The 24,802-nt window shown below is 37.7% G+C and overlaps 1 protein-coding gene across 3 annotated transcripts in view; it reads right to left on the bottom strand.

Moving 5' to 3' along the window:
• Window positions 1–23,930, bottom strand: part of LOC134160935 (urea transporter 2-like) — a 331,080-nt gene extending 307,150 nt beyond the window's left edge. For 2 of the 3 annotated variants that reach the window (XM_062613401.1, XM_062613402.1), the window contains exons 1-2: window positions 23,785–23,930; window positions 19,196–19,308 (exon numbers count right to left, since the gene is read on the bottom strand). The gene's annotated coding sequence lies outside the window, so the exon portion shown is untranslated. The remainder of the gene's footprint in view (window positions 1–19,195; window positions 19,309–23,784) is intronic. The other variant, XM_062613403.1, reaches the window with a different exon arrangement.
• Between the last annotated feature and the right edge of the window lie 872 nt (window positions 23,931–24,802).

Genomic DNA, 24,802 nt, shown 5'->3' with positions numbered 1-24,802 from the left:
CTCTACTCTGCTCTCATGAGACCTCACTTGGAGTATTGTGTACAGTTCTGGTTTCCTCAACATAAAAATGACATGGAGCTGTTGGAGCAAGTCCAGAGGAGGGCCATGAGGATGATAACAGGGCTGGAGCACCTCCCGTATGAAGACAGGCTGAGAAAGTTGGAGATGTTTATCCTGAGAAGAGAAGACTGCGTGGAGACCTCGTAGGAGCTTTCCAGTATCTGAAGGAGGCCTACAAGGTTGCTGTGGAGGGACTCTTTGTTAGAGACTGTAGTGATAGGACAAGAGGTAATGGGTTCAAACTTAAACAGGGGAAGTTTAGGTAGGATATAAGGCAGAAGTTCTTTACTGTGAGGGTGGTGAGCCACTGGAATGGGTTGCCCAAGGAAGTTGTGAATGCTCCATCCCTGGCAGTGTTCAAGGCCAGGCTGGATGGAGCCTTGGTTGACATTTAGCGTGAGGTGTCCCTGCCCATGTCAGGGGGTTGGAATTAGATGGTCTTAAGGTGCTTTTGAACCCTAACTATTCTATTATTCTAAGATTCTATGATTCTATACTTATCTCTTCTTGCTTATAAATATCGTATCTCATATCATATGATATCATCACCACACCTGATTCTCTTGGGAAGACCAGGCTGACTTTCAGAGATGCCTGAAGTCTTCTTTTCATGCTTTTTTACGAGTTTTGTGTTCCCATGATTCATATTCCCTTGCAGCAAACACAGAGAAAATTTAAACTTATCTTAAAAAGCATCTATATCTGTAGGCATGTACACAAAAGAGAGAACTAGTAGAGAGAGTGTTCTACTCCTGAAATGCAACCATAGATTAGGTGGACCATGGGTACTAACTAGAAGTTAATAGCTTTGTATGCAATAATATAAATCAGCAAGTCAAAAAAATTATGTGATATGGAACTGCAGGAGGAGAACTTCTGTGGAGGCTTTAGAGAGGCTGTATTACTTGTCTATATTCAAAGCTGACTACATTGTGGATACTTCATCACCAGTAAACTCTTCCCTTGGGTTATTCATCCATTGCTAGGGTAACTTCACTGCAGCTACAACAGTTCTTCTGAGTTTGCCATAGATACATTTTAGAAAATGAGGTCTTGCACCACCTCTGTACCATGGTTTTTGTTCCTTGGGGAACTGGCTTTAGTAACTCTAATGATACTGTGCTTATACAAGGAACTATGTAAGTGCTTTGAGATAAACCACACAACCACGAGTTAGAAATCAAAGCTTCTCTCAAACACACATCTGTTTGCAATGGTTTCTTTCCTTCATCTTCCTTCCCTGACATCCCCCTAACATCTGTTTGCAATGGTTTCTTTCCTTCATCTTCCTTCCCTGACATCCCCCTAACATCAGTTGGTTCATCCCCAAAGCACAGAAAGTTGATTTTGTTGGAAACATACTGATTTAATTTCTTACCTGCAAAATCAAGGCTTGTAATGAATCAGTCTGCAAGCCGCACTTCCCAACAAACAACATCCCTGACAAACACAAGATTCAGCCTGAAATCAAATTTCTAGGTGTTACTGTTTACTAAGAAAAAGCATCAGGTCATTTTTATTCACAAAATGTAAAGCCTCAGTTTAAGTTCTGTTTAATAAAAATAAGATGGTGGGGGTCAGGGGGAAATAAAATCTAATCAAATCTCCTAATGCTGGTCAGGCTTATTGGTTTTGAACAGAATTGATTTCATATTGCGGATTTGCATCATTGCCCTTCAGTACATTAAGAAGCAAACACTAGGTAGTAATTTAACCATACTGTTGAGCATACTTTTAATAGGCAAGTGGCCAGATAACATTTTGTCAGCTAGTTTTAGAAAAGACTCTTCTGAATTAAATGCGACCAGTTTTTCCTGGACACATTCTAGTGCCCTTTTCAGATATATAAAGGATTTTTACCCTTGCTTTTACGATCTCCTACCCTAAGCTTCTTACAGTCATTAAATGCACACTTTTCTATTCTGACACCACCTCTAAAGAGTACTGAAGAATTATTCTCCCTATTTTTAACTGTAGGAAACAAAATCTCAAACAAATTGAAGCCCAGATCCTCAAGACTATTTTGACAGTTAAATCCCTTAGATTTCAAGGGAAATCTTAGAAGGCTGAGGAGTTGGGTCCAGGTGATTTCTGCAGTTGCAGAAGAAATATGTGGCAGGGAAGGAGCTGAACTGTAGCTACCTTAGATCCATAACCATTTTCTAACCTCAGGATGATCGTTCTCCTGACTGTTGAATAATCCTTTGTTCTAAGGACAAAAATCACAATGGAGGGAAATACTTTATTTTTTACTTTATTTTTTTCTAAGTGACAAATCATAGAATCATAGAATAGTTTGGGTTGGAAAGGACCTTCAAAAGTCATCTAATCCAACCCGCTGCAATAAGCAGGGACATCTTCAACGAGATCAGGCTGTCCAGAAACACGTCCAACCTGACCTTGAATGTCTCCAGGGATGGTGCATCTACTACCTCTCTAATGGTCATATACCTTTGATTTGGAAGTTCAGGAATGGAAAAAGCAAATATCAAATACTGTTAAAATTCTTTCAGCTTTCCTTTTAATACATAGAGGAGGAGTCTGTGGATGGTGATGACTGAAGGCAACAGAAGCATTGTTTTTCCTGGGCTGTGGGTTTGCTTCCAGACTTAGGTCCTGAGCTCTTCAGTCAAAAGCATGATAAAAGTAATCTACAGGATTGAGGAGCAACAGAAACAGTTTCATTTTCATTTAGTTCATGTACTCCTAACACCAATGTGTTTTCTTATGCATGCTGTCTAGCAGATGTCTAGAAATCTTGGGGAAGTTTTGAAGTTCATGGATTTGGAGCCAAATGAACTTTTGGGGTACAAAGCCCAAGCAATAATTCCCAGAAATTATCTATTCAGCCTCGTCAGCAGTGCAGGCTCCCTATACTATGTCAAGATGGACACTCAAACACAGAGCATGCATGCAGGTAGCTTGGAGGGAAAGCACAGCTGTAACATAAATCCAGTTAACTGGAAACCACAAGGATGTCCAGGACTTCAGATCCTTTAGGGACTACTTCTGATATGGCTCTCATAAGCAATGCAAGAAATAGCTGTGGTTTAATGGCTAGACTAAGGCATGCTGTATGACTGTATGTACTTGACAGGCTCTGTCTCAAACTGTTTGTTCTATTTGTATTGCCTGTTAATGGCAGAATCCTTCTTCATTGGCTAGATCTTATGTATGTGCTTAACTTTCTGAACTCTGAGCAGTCCCACTGATTTCAGCATAGCTAACCCTGGTGCAAAATTAACTGTAGACATAAATCATTGCAAGACAGTGTGGTGAATAGTTTTTCTTCAGGAAAACATTTATTTCCTGAAGGCACCACTTCAGCTTAAAGTTTTCACATATTTGTGTTATACTTAGTAAGTCAGTTGGGAAGCAGTGCTGAAGGACAACAGGAATGCCCAAAATACACATTACTAGATACAATATTTCAATTTGTGGAGATAGGCCTGCAAAGGTATTTAGATGCCATGACAATGTCTAAGAAAGAAGTGTCAAAGGAATTTGTACCTTTCCATCCAAATAAGCAGGGTAATCATCTGGGAATAAGGAGACTGGAGTTTCAATTTCGTCTTTGCTTGAAAAGTATGAAATTGGATTTCAGTTTCCAACATCTTTAGGAAAGAATGTCTTAGACAATAGACTGTGAAATCTGGAAAGCTTCCTGAAGGCCAGGCTTGTGAACCCAGTCCTCTGGTGATTTTAGTGCTCCTTTCCAAACGGTAAATATATGTTAAAAATGACTAACTAAAAAAAAAAAAAATAAAAAAAAAATCATATTTCCAGCGTGATTAAAAGTAATGTCATGGCATTTTACTTAATCACATTTTGTGCTGTGACTGAAGCAAATAATAAAAAATTATTCCCAAAGATCTAGCTATGACAGTGGTGACTCACAAACAAGACTTTAAGGTACTCCCAGTGTCTAAATATTAAATATTTATTATAGTTCCATAAAATTTTACATTGTACTGCTTGCTTGTTTTACTAGTCCTCCAGGGACTGAGAAGATTCTGTATTTGCTTCCCCTTTACAGCACATCAAACCTTTTTCCATAATATCCTTATTAAACCATTCGTCTCCCCAGTTTCCTGTAGATTGTCACTGAGTCATATCAATATCAGTGCAGAGAATCCAGTTTAGTCTCACCAATATCAATCTGTCAGAAAAAGGATGGGAAAATATTGCCAAACCCCAGAATTCCTAAAAACCTTGCAGCTAGCAAGGCTGTCCTTAGTCAGGTCACTCATGCTGAATTGCAACTTCCTTTCTGCATTTGCATGTTGATTGTCAATACTTTCTTATCTGTCTGTATAGCGTATTTCCAGCATGACATAAATAAAAGAGCTAATGAATAAATAATAGCAATCAATAGAAACAAACATAGAATTGACTGGCCTCTACACTGTTCTTACTGAATGAGATGCCAGAAGTAATCAAGCAGCATAAATTATAAAATGTAAGTTCAACATTAGAAAGTCATTGTTTCAATATTTTAAGAAACCTGCAGTGTGAATAAGGTAATGTGCTGGCTATAAAACATTTAGATGGGTTTGTTTTGCTTTCAGTAAATGCTTATCTCTGCTCCCACTGAAGTCAGCAATAAGCCTCCTGGTGCAGAATGGCTTCCAAGATTTTCAAAAATGGTTTCTACAAAATAAAAATCTTCAGTCTTTCTTTTACGTAAAGAAATTCTGCTCTCTAAGGGGTGGTGTATCACAGAAGACCAGTTTAACTCAGTCTGTTGAGGACCCAATGACTCAAGAGATATGTACTGGCCAACAGAGGCTTTCTGCATGTGGTTAAATGGTGAAATTCTCCTATTGGAAGTAGTTATTGAAATAATATTGAAACAACTGGTTTTAGCAGATGCATAAATTCTTCTGTAGGTGAAACATCAGAAGAAGTTTAAACATCTCCACCCCTCCCTCTTGAATCTTTTTATCACCTCTTTCAGATATATATATGGAGAAGTCCTATTTCTATTTGTGATATTTGCCAGGAACCAGCTTTAATTCAGTGATACTGGTACTTCCCACAGTTTCCTTGTATCCTTCCCTTCTCTTATAACCCATTGGCCATATATTTACATGACAGGAGAAATTTTGCTGAGAACCACAATAGGAATGGAAGAATTTTGCTGCATCCAGCACAAAGGAGTGTGATGTCCAGCCTTAACATAATACAGATACTTTTTAAAAAACCAAAAAGCTTACAGCAAAAAACCTCAAACAAAAACCCCAAAATATAATGGCATTACATGAGTAATAATGATCACCGGTAAAGTGGAGGGTGCTTGCAACTCCTCTTTCCCACTGGATGCCAAATCATATTTTATTAGACAAAGAAGGCTCCAGTAGACAAAACCAAAACAAGAATACAAGAGGCTATGTCGCACCCATGTGTAATAGTAGTGCCGTATGATAATTTGCACTATGTGTATATTGAGATAATAATACCACGCGGTGGTGTTCTGTAGCTGAATGCATATCTATTGTTAAGTAACTGATGACAAAGGCTGGCACATTATCAAAGGCTGGACTGAGTTCAGAATTTAATATTCCCCTCACATTTCAAGCAATTTTCAATGTCCACAACTGTCATGTAACATTGTTTCCAAGCTGCAATTTAGTGGGAGAAAAATAGCTATCCATGTAGGATTTCACAGTGACACATCTGTTATGTTATTTATCTTAAGTGCAAAGACAGGAATGAACTGACTTTCAGCTTCATAATTCAGAACTAAACATACTAGAAATTAAAGGGAGAAAAGAAAAGGACAGCATCTTTGTGTGAATGTATGTTAATGGAATATCATGTGGAACTGCTTTTGCCACAATTACTCTCCATAGTTCCTTCCAAATATACTTATCATGATGTACATCAGGAGCTTTATTAAGTGAATCATAGAATGGTTAGGGTTGAAAAAGACCTTAAGTTCATCTGATTACAACCCCCTTCCATGGGCACGGACACTTCACACTACACCAAGCCCCATCCAATCTGGCCTTGAACACTGCCAGGGATGGGGCAGCTACAGCTTCTCTGGGCAACCTGTGCCAGCACCTCAGCACCCTCAAGGGAAGAACTTCTTCCTTACATATAACCTAAATATCTGGTTTCAGTTTGAACCCATTACCATTTGTCTTATTGGCCCAAACAGCTGTAAAACAGATCTGAATAAGGCACAATGTCACTGTGAGAGGCCTGTGATGCGAAACCTTCCCATGATTAAAATGATGGAACAAACACTTGAACCTTTCTGACTTGAAATGTCTTTCTCCTCCAAGGCAGCTGTCGACACTGTATTTTTTTTAAGGCATTCTTCCCTTTTCACTTCAGTGTTTTGGGTCTTGCCCCACGCCCCCCACCCCCAGCCAGGACTCGCCGCACACAATTTCATGGAACTTCCAAACATTTCCTGTGGAGCAAAAAACCAAACTTTCTGAACTCCATGTTGCTTCAGGGCATCTAATCATGAAAGTTATGTGTGCTGTTAAAGATTGGCTTTCAAATCATGGAACCAGGCCTTTAGGGATACTTTCTTTCTCTTCTCTTTCTATTTTTTTTTTTTTTTTCTCTTTTCACAAGAAGTTTCAGAGCTGCAGAGCCTCAAGCCAAAAGAAATAGTTGTACAGGCAAGTTTTCTACACTGAATCCAAGAGAACAAGAGGCATGCTGGGGTGCTTTCTAGGGGCTATCTTGCCCTCCCGCATCCACACGCCTCCCACTAGGCTCCATGTAGCTGATATGAAAATGAGTACATGAACTCCTGAGTGAACTTTCAAATTGGCCCTGCTTCTTCCTCTCACCTTGGCCATTTCAGACACATTTGTCTTGTTTGAGAAAGTCTTTCCAGCTATTTTTAACCATTCTAATATAAAATCACGTAAATGTATGAAAATGAGTCAGCTGGAAAGGCACAACCAGTAAAAACTGAATATGATGGTCCCAAAGCACTAGTTATCACTGCTTCTCTGTTGAGATTATGTTTTTCATCTAACTAGGATATAGCAATGGCCTTTTTTATTATTTGTCACTATTTATGGGAATAAGCTGGTCACTGGTCATTGCAGTTCCCCGAGATCACTCTTCCCAGTTACAAGAACATTCCCATTATTAAACAGTGGCTTTACTGTATGTAATTCAAGAGCATTGTTAGGGTCTTTACAGATAACTACATAAAAAATACTTATATAGAAAATTCTTACCCCCAGATTAGCAGATAACTACTTTTTCTTGGTACACTCTTATATGTGATAGAGTTAGAAAATAAATTTTTGTGTCACGGAGGCCACTAGATATACTTAGGCTATTCTCTTTCCTATACTTCAGGGCTGAAAGGGATCACTTTTCTGTGGTCTTTTCTCCCACATAAATAAAAGCCAAAAATAGAAATTTTGCATTGTGAGCCCTGAAATAGTAAAATTAAATCAGAGAAGATGAATGAATACTGTCAAATTTCATGTTCAAATGGCTTTTTAAAGACACATGCATGAAAAGAAATGTTTAAATTAAGTGTTTCACACACCAAACATGCTGTTACAGAGAAGACTTCTACTCTGGTCCTATTATTATTATTATTCATTGTATATTACAGCACTGCCCCCATTTGTGCCTTTGTAATAAAAGACAGACTCCCTTTCTCTCTCCCTTCTTGATTTTGAGGGATTGAAAACAAAGGCACTGACCATGCCAAGCTTCACACCCATGGTGAATCTTATAAACTGCAAGCATTTCCTCGGAAACCCATGCCTGCACACAAACTGATGTAGATAATGCCAAAGCTCTGTGCCTATGCTCATACAAGCACAATGGTACAGTTTGGAAGGCTTTAAGTACTTCTGTATAGTATTTTTACAATAGAAGTCACAAATTATTTATTTTCTTAGAAGTTAAATAAGGGAAATTCCCTGGTTAGTAGTGGTCATAGCCTGATTATACCTCCAATGAACTGGATACTGGAAAGCAAGTGCATGGGTCAGGGTGTGAGATGTCGCTTCATGTTTCCCCATCCCAATATCCCACAGGGACTGGAGATAAACATTATTTTATACAGTAAAGAGTCTTGGCCCAAAATCACCAGCTAGCAGCAGAACAACAGGGAAAATGCATTTCTTCTGCCCCCAGGGTCCAGCTGTTGGCATGGCGGTCTGCCCTGCATGAGTGAGCAGGAGTACAAATATTCCATTTCTTCCTCTGTGCTGATCTCTGCATTTAGCTTGCCTACACAGAAGGTTTTTCAAGCACACTTAACGGGTACTAACTTGTAGTTCACTACAACTCTTCAGTCAGATTGCTGAGCAATTATACACATACCTTCTGTTTTTAGAAACTCAGACAGAGACTCCAAGGACTAAATCAACCTAAGGTACAGAAGTTTTTTCTACCACAACTAATTATCCAATGAAAACTCTCAGTTTAGCAATATATCTAAAAATAGAGTGCTTGGAAAGCCAACCTAGCATTTCAGTCTATTAATAATATAAAGCTTCACTATAGCCAATGTTGTTAAGAGGTTTTCATAGCATATAGCATGAAGTTTTGGTCTTTAAATAATCCTTTAATCTTTGCTGGGCTTGCTCCTGAGAACAAGTTACACTCCTGCTTTTTACAGTATAAACAGCTCTCAGGAATGCGTCAGACTGCCTCAGAGGTCAGAGAGTGCATTTATTGAACACCACTCTATTTCGGCCTAAATCCTGACTGATCTGGTTTTGCTTAGAGGAAATGTAATTAGTATAGCTAATTAGCAGATGACCGCCCAAATTTTAGTTTTTTTTTTTTTCCACAGAGAATTTGCACAAGTCTTCATTTGTTTCATGTTGCGCCTCTTCCAGCTAGAAGGGTCAGCTGTTTGTAGGGATGTTATTAAATTCCTATATGTTAATATAAGGATTATCTTAAAGAATGTTAAATATATGTTAGTGTAGGGATTATTTAAATCTGATAAATGATCTGATGTTGTCTTTTTTTATTGCCTGATGGATGGTTCATAGGTTCATTTGTACATAACTTGTACATAACTTTTGTTTTCCTTAAATCTCTATTTCATATAAACTGATGGCTGACCTGTATTCATGCATGCAAGTGAGGCTTCATGTGTGTGCTTAGTTCTCCATTCTTGGACAAGGGTCCTGGATGCAACTGTAGCTGGATAAGGATTTGACAGCTTTCTGAAATCCTGACACTTCATCCTGTTTTAACCAGCATCTGCCTGTTGTAAAGTTACTGTGCAACACTAGAGAGTTACAAATGGCCATCAAAGCATATGAACCATGTCAGTTTCTAATGTTAAATTGGATTAAGATATTAAATGGTGCATGGTCACTGTGTTGACTTCCTGGATCATGCTAAATTTCATAGAAGGAGAAGAAGAAAGGAAGATTTGTGAAGAACAAGAGGTTCTGTCTGAGAGGTGACATATGATAAAAGGAAGAAAGGTAGGACTGAGGAGAACAACTCCATAAGAAGTTGTGGACTACAGCTGAAGGACTTTGTGACTAGAAGAATAAAAAGAAAGAAAAAGATAAAGTAAGTCTGAGGAAAGAAAAGTAGAAATATAAGGTAATGAATGATATATCACAAAAATATATATTAATAGTTGCTAGTTGAATTGATTGGCCTAACAGTATTGCAGGCAAAAACTGCTAAACCACGAGGACTGGCAGACCAGACTTACTAATACAATGATTCTGTAATGGTATTCATTGGACTACACAAAGCCACAAGAGTCCTGGAACTATTTGGAAATCGGTCTGTGCAACTGCACTCAAGAATGAAATGCATTATGTTTGTCTCATACAGCTGCACAAGTTGCCTGTGATCAGCTTATTTGAATGGCTGGGGGTGCCTGAGCTCATGAATGATTTGTATGCTTGTTCAAATGGAATTTTATCTCCAAGGAGTCTTATCCACAGAGCTATCTGAATTGTTATCAATGCTTTGTGTAGCTACTTTCATTCTCAGAAATTGTTCACAAGTTAGTATCGATCTCTGAAAATATATTTATTCATAAGCATTCACTAAGCAGATTTGACAAACAGTTTCTGGACTTTCATTTATACATATATAACACCTACTCACCACAAAATGTGTATTGTGTCATGTTTTACTTCAGTCATATGGTATTGCTCCAGTTCCAGACTGGTCAGTCAAAATGTAACCAGCGATTGGATGACTAAAGTACAATGACCAATCTAGAAACACAAGCAACATATAAATATTCAGAAGAGCTTCATCTGGGGAACACAAGGGACTTGAAAACTGATTCAGAAGCAGACAGCAGTCATTCATATACATTCATATACTAATGAATAACCTTACAAGGCCCCAGCAGAGCAGACAAGAAAATCCACATACAAATTTGTGCCTAACCTCATTTTGTTCTTACAAAGGCTCTAATCTAACACAGAAGAAGACCAGAATTCACATGAAAAAGTCAGCAGAAAAAAAAACATACACAGCATTTGAAAGAGAGATGAACATGCAGCTCTATCTCCTTTCCAAAGCAAGTGTCCACCATACTAGATTTGAGAGCTCTGTAGTCAGTTAATGTATTTTTCAGCCTCAAAAATATCTTGGGAGTATTTTCTCATCAGCTTCACTGTATCTATTAAAAAAAAAAAAAAGTGGTAAATTTCATAAGGCATAATTTGGAGTCTATTGAGGTCTCTCTAGGAGCCATAAGGTCTATTTTAAATCTGTTCAGGTAAAAGTGAACTCAAACCTAGACTTGGCATGTAGCCACATGCTCCAACAACTAGGACTTCTAGCTTCATGTGTAAAGGATGTGCACGTCAACAGCTTTTCCTCCTTTACCTGCCTTTTAAATACTAGATACAGGAAAAAAGGACTCAGGCATAAGAAAGCATTATGGTACTATAGAACACCTGCAGAAAGAGAAAATTAGAAATAAGGAAGATTTTTATTTTTTTTTCCCATGAAAAGTCACTGATGGAGTTCATATCCAATTAGCTTGTCCAATATTAGCTGGCAGTTCAGAAATTTTCAGAGTTGAAGTTTTGACTCTGTTCTGAGGAAAGGCACAATTTAGTATAATTTAGCAGGTTCTATCAAAAGAATGTGATAAGGCAAGGATATAGTCAGCACTCAGCAGACAGCAAATTAAAACCCCACTTATGACAGCACAGTTGGGACCAAACTTCCCAAGGGTTGTGATGATAAGAATATAATAAAGATATCTAGAAAAGAAATATTCTAAACTAATGAGATTAAACAGGGTAAGATCACCCATTGATAAATTTATCCCACGACTAAGAACAATGTAATGGGATTAATGGTGAGGATTTTTGATCATAATAAGATGTGGGCTGATGCCTGAGAGAAAGTTCAGTCGTGGCAACAACTGCAGCAAGTCCCATGTGCAAAGACAACATAATAATGTTTCATTGGCAAAATGCCTTGTTGTGAAGAGAAGCCTTTGCTATCGTTTTATGTGAAAGCTCTACAGAATTTAATAGACAGCTGTAATCTTCCTTTCATTATTATTTCTACCTTTTGACTAGTACATCTAAGTGCAATGGAAAGACTGTATCCATGGCAAAGCCTTTGAAACAGCTAAAGCATCCTCCCAAGTAAATGGATATAATATGTAGAACATCTAACGAGGAGGAAGATTTTTGTTCTGTGCTCTCTTTGGCTACAGGGATGCTCTTTTCCTTTTAAGGCTTCACATCAGCATGTCATGGATGTTTTCCTCTCACACAGTGAGAGGAAAATATGTTGGTGAGACTGACACATGTTGGTGAGACTGACACAGACTTCATCACCTGGGGACCTTTCAAGGAGAAAGTCCTTAGACTGTGTGTTACAGAGAGGTCCATCATGATCAGGGCTGGTCTCAGGGTGAAATTAATCTTACATAGATGTGAGCTGGTCACTCTAGGTCCTCTTTGTGGTTAGTGAAGAGAAATAGGGTATTCTGTAGTAATTAACCAGCACCAGAAGATTAATTTAGGGTAATATGAACTATCTTTAAAACATCCGTCTTTCTCACAACAAAGTGAAAACAGAAGAACTAGTTCAAGCAGACAAATATATTTATCCAGGTGGTAGTGAAGGACTGTTCTGTATTATGAGTTGACTCTTCTTCCTCAGTGTGCTTGGTAGACTTGAACAATGTGGTTAGTATTGTTAATGGAAATATAGGGGCTTTAGTACCAAAATACCCCACACAGACTTGAGATTTCTGATTGCAAAATCCTTTTTGGGTCTCTCTGTGAAATGAGATGCTCCCACAAAAGCTCATTATTTGATTAACTCACCATAAATCTAAAACAGTCTTACAAATATTGACCAAGTGAACTCAGATCCTGAAGTTGTGATATTTTATATGTGGGGAAATAAAGACATCAAAAGATGACATTGTGAGCACTGTGAAATAATTGGTAATAATTATTAAAAAGTTATTCTATTTGGGCTTGTCAGTTAGAAGTAAAAAATGTAACTCTGTGCTTTCCAAAAGCAGGATGAGAAACTCCTGAAAGGCACAGTTTTAGTGGAACTCATTCAACAAAAAGGCACAGTTACAAGTAGCAGTCAGAGAGCGTGTATAACTACGTGGACAGTAGAAGGGGAAAAAAAAAAAAAAAGTCTTGGCAAGTATGTGCTTTGAAGTTTTCCACATAACTATCCTTTCATAAAGAGAAGCCACGCACAGACTCTATTGAACCCAAATGGCTTGTCAGAAACAACGCACGTACAGAGAGTTTTCAGGAAGCATGTTTGATCATTTTCAAGTTTATGTTTATGTTCCTTACATGTGCTTAAAACTCCACATCTTTTTTATTGGCTTTTCTTGATTTAGACCAAACACAGTGCTTCAAATAATTAACTTTTTTACAACTCAAAAATCCTGTATGGGTACTTGTTTGCAGGTGAGTTTCAGTCTAATCATATCTAAAATAATCTTAATAATAATCCCAAAGTATTTGCCAACTCTATCATCCATTAACTTTTTATGGTATGCGAACAATTCATGTTTTACTGACATATGCCAAAAAAATGCACAGAGAGACTAACTAGGCATGAGAGCAAGGGAGTTATCCTTAATTAGTAATTTCCTGTTAATGTAAATTATACCTGCTCTGCATCTTTAGGGCCTCCTTCCATCTTGAAATGTTACTCTGCTACTTTTCTGTTTAACTTATGCAGCTTGAATGTTGTAAAAACTACAGTAAAAGGCAATAAAAATGCAATAACATCGTGTCAATCAAAAGCAATGGAGCAATCTCTTTTGAGAAAACAATTGGAAAGCTACAGCTAAAACACAATCGCACAATGTTGCAATTGATTAAAGATATGAATCAGAAAATTAAAAGGTTTTTTTTTTTCCAGTTTTAGTTATTACCAGTTGCTTAATTTATAGAGCAGTTACTCAGATCCTATCTAGAGCCCTGTAAAGAAGCTACGGGTACAAGAAGTGATACTGTCCTGTGTTGCTTCCATTAGTATGGATTACTCATGAGCACTCAGCATATGTTGCCACAATGTAAGTCCATTTCTATTCTGTTTATGTGAATACTCGGGTAAGAACTTTATTTTTCTTTTTTTTTTTTTAATCAGGAACAAGAAAGCTGTTGTACTAAAGGTCCATCCAACTCAGTATCCCATACCTGGCAGTGCCCTGCAGCAAAGCCCTAGGGAAAAACGTGATAAGAGGAAAAGTCCAAAGTCACCTTTCTCCAATAGGATGACAGTGATGTTCTCACGGTCCCGTTTTCCCAGCCTTGTGCAAGTTTGTCTGTTACAGTCTGTGCTTCCTTTGCTTCCCTGCATGCACTTAATCACTTTTTGAATCCAGTCGAGCTTACATGTGAGCTTTCAAGCAAATAACCTGGGGGGTTTGTGCTGATTTCAGCCTCTATTGTAACTTCACCTTTGAAGATAAGATTTCCCACAGGGCCACCAGACTGAATCAGATGTTGAGCAGAGAGAAACCATTGCCTCAGCGATAGGGATATCTAAGTAAAGAGACTGTGTATTTTCAAGGCTAGTGTGGGTGTTTTTATTTCTGCTCTATCAAATTTTTGTATATGTCTGTGATAAAAACAGCTTCTTCAAGGATCCAGACATCCTTTGGGTAAATATGGCAATTTGATTCTAAGCTCATTTTCCACACAGCAGATAAATAAGCAATCATAAACTGTGTCATCCTAAATAAAAGCCTTATTGAGCTTAGGCAATGAAAACCAATCAATAGAGGACACTCATCCCCAGTGAAAGAAAGAGCTAATGCTCTCTGGTTCCTGGTGGACACTCTCTCATTGTATTTTAAAACCACAAGGAATTCCCTGTGTCATCAGCAATGACCACTTTATTGCTGGTGAATTGGGAAATAAGCAGGGCTAAAGGTGCATTTGAATTCCACAGACTCATTCATTTAGCCCATCTTTCAAAGCAGGAGATCACTTGGTTTTGTTATGGGCTTAGGTGGGTTCAGCAAAAGAAAAACAGGCTCTTCCTTGAGCTTCAATACTAGAAAATTATGTTTTCTGCTCTTTCAACTAGAGTGAGGCAAATAAGGTTGATTTTCACTGATTATCAGTGAAAAAAAAAAAAGGACCGAAGTGATCAGATGTCACACATTTATGTCTATTCTTCTGGTTCTTTCAGTCAAAACTCCAAACCCAAAACAAAACTTCTTTTTTTTTCAAAAGTATTACAGTTCCTAACATTTCTTAGATTTAATATATGCCTTTTTAAAAGAGCAAAATTCTCTATTTCAAAGTAACTCTATTCATTTTTTATGAGACAAGCTTTTTGAAAATGAATGCTTCCAACTTGAAATGAATAATTTTGTGTAAAAAAGCTATTTTAATTAACTTTGAAACCATATACCCCCACTCTCCATATTTTTTTCAAATCATGGAGCATTTATAATGAATCAGAAGTTTTAGCAAACTGAAAAATATGTTAATTTTACATTTTTACTATTTATTCCATGATGAATACTATGCTGACTACAATCAAATGCATTAACTCAGACTTATTCAGTCTAAAAAGTGATCAAACTTCATTTAAGCAATGCATTTTTTTTTAAATTATTAAAGGGGAGAAGCACTACATTTTCAAATCATTCATTTCTCTCTTGCTTAATGAATTATTGATTTTTGCTTTCCTTTTGAATGATAGTGTTCTGATGTGATAAAGATTGATTTGAATCTTTATACAAATATTGGATATCATCAACATGTTATGGCAACAGAAAATACATACCAAAGTAGACCTGAAGAGATGGAATAACATAAAAAACCATTATGAGGTGCCACAACTATACGCATGTGTGTGTGAAGGTGTATATGTAAAATAGCAAATGGAAATGAAAGCATTACATCCAGGGGGATGATAACAATGCAGAATTATAGAAAGTCTACATTTAGATTAACAGTGAACAAGGAACCTTGGAAATGAAAAAATAATTACTTTCTACTAATAGTAATTCTTCTCACTTGACATTTCTTGCAACCACAAGTGCATAGCTGTCACAGCTTTAAAGAGAGAGCTCTCTTAAACCCTGCTAGAGTTCAGAAGCTTTCGTTTCGTGCACAGCTATTCACACCAGTGGGAACTACGCAGTCAAAAGAGAGAAAGAAAAGTGCTGAGGGCTGTAAACACATAGATAATACTGTCCACCAAACAATTTTGCATTTCCTTTATGCACCATTTATTTCAGACAAAAAAGCTGCTGAGAGATTTATGTTAAAGTGATTTCCACAACTCAGCTGCTCAGGTCTGGAGAGGTGATTGAAGTGCTGAGCTATGCTTTCCTGGGGATATGTGCCTACCCCTTTTCTACCATGCTGGAGGTGGGAGATCTCACATGCTCTTCTTCAGACAAACTCATTTTTATCATCAGCTTGGTGGATTTTGACATGCTGGATTAGAGGGAAGAGCCTACGGTTACTGAGAGATTAAGTCTGTCTTTTTTTTTCCCTTGGACAATGGTGGGACCCCAGCACTAGTTGTCCATGTTTTGGGCTGTCATGCCCAAAGTAGGCAGGCTGGGAAGGTGTTCCACTGTGCTTCCTCTTAGTCCTCTGCAAAGAGGGAGCACCCATCTCACATCCATGGAGGAGAAAGCAGATACACACAGGGCTAAAATGATCTGATATTTCACAACAAAACCAAAACATCCATATCCCATTCAAAAATACTCATCCTTGTCATGCAAAAATCCTCAAATGAGTATGGCTGCACTGGGACAAGTGCTTATTGTATCACACATGTTCACAGAGAATTAGACTTGCAACTAATGACCTATAACTATTATCCACCAGGACCACATTGAGATTTTGCCTAGAAGACTACAAAGGGTAAGGAACAAATATCACCATTCAGGGACTAACCAGATCCAAGCGCACAAGGCTCAGACCAACAGATGCAAAGCAGGGCCAGCGAGACATGGAAGCTGGGATCTTTCTCCCTCTAACATCACAACTAGAACTCCTAGTTGAGAGGGTGTTGCCACTCATCCTGCTGCAGGCCAACAAGATGTTATGATCCCTTAGAGCAGGAAACAATCCAGCTTTCATGTGAGCATTGTCACATAGGCAGCTTTGGCCAGCTTACTATAAGGCCCTGGACAATGATGTACTTGTAGGTAGAACCTAACATAAGGTTAATCAGGCTAGGCAAGGCGTACAAGTAAAGATATTCAAATGAATTTGTATAGTGATCCATATCACACTTTTTTTTTCCATACAAAGGCTTTTGTGCACAGCCATGTTGTTTTACAGTGTCTCTTCAGGCTCAGTAGAAACACTAGAATGAGATGCACCTGAAAATTTTGCATGAGACTGTTTCCCAGGAGTGGGTGGTTAATTCAGATTTGAAACCTTAGCTTCTTCTAGTCTCACCAAAATCAGGTATCCTATTTCTATCACTCAATAAAAAATGAGTTCTCCATTCCCAGGAAATATTCTTAGTATTAACTTAGAGAATTCCTTGTATTAACTTAGAGAACCCCAAACAGTCCATTTAAAATCTATTAGCAAGCGTAAGAAGGCTAAAGAGGCATAATTCATGTATTCTTTTTTCCCCTTTCCACATACTTAAAAGTATTTTGGAACATGATGCATAACATACACAGCTCTGATTGTGAGGAGGTAGGTCAACATCCTGCTCCACTGATCTTACACACGGAGTGGGAAAATGAAACTTGAGACTTTAGTTTACAAATAGCCAGGGAAAAAAAATATATCGCAGGGTTGAAAACTTGTAATCATTATGACATTTGCATTATGACAAATTAAAAACTGGTTTTCTATGTTATGAACAGTGCTATGAATCTCATATTCTACACTGTGTATTGCAAGCTCATTTGAAATGTACTCTTCCACAACATGATGAGAACACAAATTATAATTAGGAAAGTAACCCAAGCAGAAAATTAGTCTGGAAGACTAGTCTGAGTGTGCTCCTGCAGACAAAGCCATTCTGTGTCTTAACTTTACTGTCTCAGTGTAGGGAGAGATTGATGCAGAAGATAAAGACAAGGACAAATATGGCTTTCTGGGGGAAAAATAAAAATGCTTTGAAAGTATGATCCGTAGTGTTTGAGTCTTGAAAACACGCACAAAGAGAAGCCTCACCTGATCCCATCTTTGCAGAGTTATTCACAGAATAGGTTGTTACAGCCACAATGTGCTGTAACTGTAACCCATACCTGGATTTTTGTTCCCCTAACCCTATTCATAGGCAAAAAACCACATTTATGAATAGAGATAAGGTCTGCTGACCCCACCCTGAACCCAGAGATTACTTGCATAAGTAAATGCACACAGCATTTGTAACCGACAAAGGGTTAGCTCTAAAGGTAGTGATCTGAGAAAAAACATGGTTCAAAATTTCAGTCTGAAATGAATGGACCAAAAAAGACAAAAAAGTCAAAAAGTCAGAAAGTACTTTCTACTACTAAATAATAAACTAAATAAATGAATTTAACATACTTATAAGCAACAAGACACATATCTGAAAGCATTTGTGTCTAAGGTTTTCTTTTCTTGAAAGGTTTTGTGGGGTTTAAAAGCAAAAAAGTTCTGTACAAATCACTTGGTATCTCTGTACTTTATCTAGAGAGATTGGAACAAATCCACTGACTGGAAAATTATACCTACCTTTTATGTGTCTCGTCTGGTGGGAAGGGGATGTGTATACTAAACACTGGTTATACAGCACTAAAAGGATCATGATTTTCTATTACATCTCATTTTCTTTTCTGTAAGAGTTGATTTTCTTGAGGTAACTGGTTCTATTTCATTGTAAAGGCACCCATGACTTCCCAGTACCTTACAGGCTATTGCAGATTTATCCTTATTTAGAAAAAGATTTAAAAAACAAAACCCAAAAACCTACTGAGACAAGAAGCTATATCAACAGTTGACATGAAAAATAATTGTGCTCTGCTATAACGGACCAGATGTTGGCAAAAAAAGACAAAGTTTGGCAAGTCTGAAGCTACGTGAATATCTAAGAGGGTTTTAAAAAGTGGGAATTAATATGTAAGAGGCTTTTTTCTCCAGGGGTGGCCTGCTCCATGCTTGTCAGTGCATGCAGCACTAGTTAAATCTTCAGCAAAACAGGCTTTTGTTAGCAGGGTGCGTAAAAACCAGATTGCAGAAAAACACACAACAGCCAGCACGCTGACCACTAAGCCTGGCTCTTCTCTGTTACCGTCCATGACCTGGGGCATTTATCACAACTGTTGCAGGTGTTACCCAAAATATTTACCCTGAATATATCCTGGATTTCAAGTGTAACTGCACAGTCCAAAGATTTAGTACACCAAGGCAATTTGAAAGTTATTTTCAATATCCATTTTTAATTCCTTTTTGTCTGAAATAAACAAAACAAGAGGAACAGAGGCTGTAATTGAGAGCAGAAATATAGCTAAGAAATAGTTACCGTCCTTTTTTTTTTGTTGGACAAGCATTAATTGATATTTAGGGGAAACATAAAGACAACAAGCCACATTCAACACAACACAGCCTTAGACCCAAATCTATCATCTTCATCTTGCAAGAACCAAAATTATCTACAGCACCTCCTGCTGGTCACTGGGGCTCTGCCATATTTAGCAAATCAGTACATTTTATTTCTGTCTCCTACTCACAGGCTAGTTGGAGCATCTCACTTCAATGAAATTGTGTTGAAATTCAACTGGTAGCTGCTGATAGGGATTAGAAATCCAAACCAGGAAAAAGCTCCAGGAAGAGCTGTTTGGAACTAAATGAAAGAGTAGATTGATTAGGGATAGGTGCTCTTCCCATTTTAAGTTTGAAGTACGTTAAGTTTATTGCTTTTTTCTTTTTTTTCTTAAATTTATAGTATTTTGTACTGTGTCCCATGTGTCCAAGAGGTTGGAAAAAGGGAGTTATAACTTCATATACAATGCATGGTCTGAGATGGGGTAAATACATGACTTTAGTGTGCGTTTAAATCCCCTGGTCAGAACCTTCCTTGGGAGCAATATTTAATACAGGCTTAAATACTGTGCTTCTCTTCATCTGAAGGTGACTTAAAACTATGTCTGGAGTAAGCTGATGTGTATGAATTGTTGTTCAGGGTACTGATGCTTCTTGAATTGGGCAGTAACTAAAAGTAAAGTTTATAAGTAATAGCTAGTGATTGAAAAGTACATAAACACCTTTGCAGCCAAAGCTCCTCTTTGAAATTTCACCGCTGGGACATGTGTTGTGAATTTTCAGTGCACATTTTGAAAACCTCTAGGCATAATATTTTGATAAACATTTATAAAAGGGAAACATTTATAAAAGGGAAGCATCTTCTGTAAAGAAAAATTTTGGAAATGAATGCAAATTTTTGCTGCTTCTCAGAGTCTTCATGTGGGTTTTAGATTTTATACAAAGGAAACAATATATAATCATCAAAAACAAAACCAGCAGTGATGATGTAGATGATTTGGGCAACTGTAAATTTTATTTTTAATTGCAGATTTCTGATTTTTCATTCTTCCCTTACATTTTTTCAGAGAAATGCCTTTTGGAAAGTAGCTATATATTATAAGCTAATTTAATTTTAAAACTCTGGTTTGGTGACATTTACAGGATATTTAGCACTTTCTAAAACTGTGATGGTATTTATATTCATGGATACAGTTTTAAGAACCTAATTTCGAGTTTAAAAATACTGACTCATAAGCTTCTCGAGATGCGCGAGAAATGTCCTCTAGAACATGCATAAGATGACAAGAATAAAGGTGTTAGGCTAAAAACCTGGTTGTAGAAATAAAAAAAAAACAGTGGGAAAGCTGTTAATCTGCTCATGTACAACTGCAGCCTCTTTCTGTATGAATTCTAACCAAAGGATGTCTTGGGCTGTACAAAGACTTACTGAGTTTAATAAGTCCTCGTAAGTCCAACTTGAGGATGCACATTGCCCCCAACAGGACAGAAAACTTGGTTATTAATACTTTATTATTGAACTAGGCAATAACACTTTCTGAAAGTTCAGTATTCTATTTACAGGAGTACCTTGAGTCCAAGAAGCAGGATATGTGTTCCCTGTGAAAGGGTTTTCTGTGCTGGCAGCTTTCAGAATACCTGGTCCTTGTCATGCAGAGGTGTATTCACGTGATAACACAATATAGAATCATAGAATCATAGAATAGTTAGGGTTGGAAAGGACCTTAAGATCATCTAGGTCCAACCCCCCTGCCATGGGCAGGGACACCTCACACTAAACCATGCCACCCAAAGCCTCGTCCAACCTGGCCTTGAATACTGCCAGGAACAATATCTGGTTTTATTACAAATGAAACCCCCAAAGAAAACCCAAACAAAAATACTTCAGTATTAATTATAGTGGTTGCAAGTAAAAAAATAAATGAATATTGAAAAAGCAGCCCTTAGAGTTATGCTAGCAAAGGGCAAGGTAGACCCAGACCTGTTCTTTGCCAAAAAAATATTTCATGATATGACTTCAGGACTTTGGAAATTATTACATTAGTCAGTAGTTTTCTGAAAGCTTGAAAATCACACTGCAAAATTTCTTTTGGTGAATTTTCCATCACTTGGTTAGATTGAAGAAATTAGAAGTGTTCTGCTTTCTTGGGTTTTTTAGCACCTCCTCCATTCCACCCTCCTGCAGATTAAAAACAGTATGATATAGCAAGACTGGCCAGAAAAAATGAATATGTAGAAGCGTGCCTTATAGTCTCAGGTTTTCAAACTCCAAAAGACAGTGCTGAAAGCTCCAGACACACGTGCAGTCATGCTGCTAGAACATGTAGCTCCAAGATTATGAGTAATGCTCAGTTCAGAAATCTTCCCTTAAATTTGCAACTCACAGGCTGTTCTCTTCTGCCTGCTCCCTTACTGCCTAACTCCTCCAGTTTTAATTAATGATGCTGTTATGTACCTCTGTTGCAATGTAAGACCCTGCTCAAGCAGTATGCAGGAACACTTAGAAGGAACCCTCCAAAGAAACAAGAATTGTGATTCCTTTTTTCATGTTAGGACTTTAAAGAAATATGTGGACATAGAAAGAGGCCACTGAAGACTTCCTAAGTGAAATCTGTATCTGCATTAGTACTCTTCAACAGCTGAAATAGGTTGAAGAGGACTAAGTATAGAAAAAGTTAAGATTCATTTCTGTCTTCAGAGTATAACCTTTCCTACTCAGCCTTTAAATACAATGTACAGTCCTGTACAGTCCTTTGTCAATGGGGACCATTCAGTAGTCCTTGTGACTTACCAATGGCCCTACACCTTGATATAGATGTTACCCTTTAATTATGATGCCCTTAATAATTAGCTATGCCCTTAATAATTTGTTTCAACTTTTGGTCAGCCCTGAACTCGTCAAGCAATTTGACTAGATTATTATTTTAGGTTCCTTCCACCTGAAATATTCTTTCTATTTTAATTTCCAGCCCCACGCTCAGATCAGTACCTTATCAAAAGCCTCCCTTCATCAGTGTATGGTAACAACTCTTCCTCTGGAGCTCCTTGACATGGAGGACAGCTCTGGGTATACAGCTTTAAGAGGTATTTGCTGTAAGGATGGGCTGAGGTACCCCAGCCTGGTCTGAGAAGTTTTCTTGATCTCCAAGTGATATTTTCCAATATCACCATCTCCTGTACTGACATATAGATCTTGCTACAGCATTTCTGCCCCTGACCACTACCTGTAGCCTTCGATTTACCTATTGCCTTATCTCTGCCATAGTCTCACTAACTCAATGCATCCTGCAAGTCTTCATAGAATCATAGAACAGTTAGGGTTGGAAAGGACCTTAAGATCATCTAGTTCTAACCCCCCTGCCATGGGCAGGGACACCTCCCACTAAACTGTGCCACCCAAGGCTCTGTCCAACCTGGCCTTGAACACCGCCAGGGATGGAGCATTCGCAACTGAAACTCATCCTCCCCTAGTCCCATAAGGATGTGGAACAATATATGTGCCAATACAATGTCCAGGTGTGGCTGAAATGGCCCAGAGATATAGGTAAAGATTAGTTCTATGGTCTGCAGCACAATGTTATGTCAAGTGGCATCACTCAAAAGTAAATTCCTTTTTGCTTTACTGCACGACAACCTTTGTTTATGGCTAAGCCATTTTTTCTGAAAGAAAGGGAGGAAAATGTATCTATAAATTGTTTTACTCTACTTGTTTGCTAGTCAGCACTGTGATTCAGACACTGCAGCAGATAAAGGCTTTCAACTTATGTTGAAAACCACAGGATTATGACTGTGTCTGTAACAGCAGCCACTCCTGATCACAGAGGGAAGGTAGGGGACCACCCTATAACACCATTCATGACTGCATTATTATTATTAATCATTATTTTACTTGGTGTTCAGGCACAAGAGCCAAATGAATAAAACATCTCTGCTGAATTATAAGATGGGAGAGAGAAGACTGAAAAGAAAGAAATATTTCTAGGTCTGCTTTGTATAACACTGTTTTCTAGTGTGTTGCAAATCTACTAGTGTCTCTTTAAGAACACCTTTTCTTGGTTTATAAAAGCTAACAGCATTAAAAATACAGTAATTAACATGTTCATACTGTAAGTGCTAATCATTTAACATGTCAATCATCTTCACCCTGTACTGAATCAATATGAATTATTAAAAGAGACTCTTTAAGACCTTTAAAATCAACTCTCAAAGCATGCACTAAACAACCACACCGATGGCATACGGGAGCACCAAGTTACAAATTCATGTGTTAGACTGTCTGACACACTTGTTGTCTTTGATGGGAAAAAACAAAGCCAAAAAACCTCCCCTCAAAATCTTATATTCAGAACTGCATAGTCTGCATACATAAGTTAAATGATTTTCTCTTTTTTTGTCCTCAGAGATTTCCTAATTTTTTTTAAACGGAAACATTACAGAGGGAAAAAAAAAAAAAAAGGAAAGAAAGAAAAATAATCTATTCAGCTTATGGAGTAAGTTTTCCATAACCAAATTGTGTGACAATCCAAAACATTTTTGAAGCAATAAGTATACCAAGACAATAAAAAAATAAATCTAACAAAGTGAAAGTTAAATGTTCCAAGCTTTAAACCAGTTTCTGTCATGAAGAAAGCTCTATATGCATTTGGAAATGATTTTAAACATTATAAAGAAAGACTAGCTCTTAAAGTAAAGGTTATTCCCAAGATTCCTGCAGAAAAAAACAAAGAAAGGTTTATTTTCAAAATAGAGATGGAAATATTAAATGGATGCATCTTACCTCACAACAAGCTCAGAAGGCTTCAAGAAAGAGTCATGAAGTCTCTTTCGCGTATATATATATATAATATATGTAAAGACAGGCAAAAGTCTGCATCAGATGGCTGTTTCCTGGTCAACCCATTAAAAGAAGATGGCAGATATGAATATGTTTTTACAGATACAAAATAAATGAAGTTTTGCAATCGATTACAGAAGAAAAAAAAAATCACATGAACAGTGTGTCTCAAATTTTTCTATCAAATTGCGCAATGCTCATGTTAACATCTTGTTCTGCTTGAACAATCAGATAATGGACTGGATGTTAATATGTCAGAGGTTATTCTTGCATTGGGGAAACCTTCTATGCCCATGAATTTAATTAATAGTCATTTTTCGTGATAGTACAGTACTTCTCTACAGCTAGAGCAGACTTTCAGTAAGAGTACAAGAGTACAGCCCCCCTGTAGTACATTCAGCCAGGTTAACTTCTACCAGCTGGGAATTTAGCCCTCATTTTCTATATCTTGATACACCTGATCTCATGTTTAAGTTGAAGTTCTACCTGGCAATCCAAAATCCCTTTATTGTGAGAGAGGAGGAAACTAATTTCAGACAGGTTAAAATTTTACCAAGTTTGTGTACTCAGGAATAATTTATGAGGGGTTACACGTCTGATAGGAGATAAGAACTTATGTACCTTGCTTTCCTAGCACGAAAAATAGGTCATAACCTTCTCCTAACCCCCACCAATAAAACCCACAAACTAACTAGGAAAAAGTTCAGCACACTGCCTCAGATACTTTGAGATTAGCAGAAATTACAGTCAAAGGGCAAACAGAAGATGGAGAATTCCAGATCTGGGTCAAAATAAGTCAACTGCAGTTAGGGAAGATTTTCATGCCTGTTGAAAGGGGAAGCTACTTTATATTTGAGGCCCAAGTCCTGCTGCCAGTCCCTTGTGCAGCAAAACCTTCTTTCCACAACAGGATATGAAACAAGCATGGAAGATGTGAGCACAGACCAGTGTTCTCTAACGC

This window comes from Pezoporus occidentalis, unplaced genomic scaffold (assembly GCF_034315485.1).
Source record: "Pezoporus occidentalis ecotype Australia unplaced genomic scaffold, CSIRO_AGI_Poc_V1 ctg166, whole genome shotgun sequence".
In the NCBI taxonomy this organism is placed as follows: Eukaryota; Metazoa; Chordata; class Aves; order Psittaciformes; family Psittacidae; genus Pezoporus; species Pezoporus occidentalis.
Note: the sequence above shows the minus strand (reverse complement) of the source record. Positions and strands in the feature narration are given on the sequence as shown.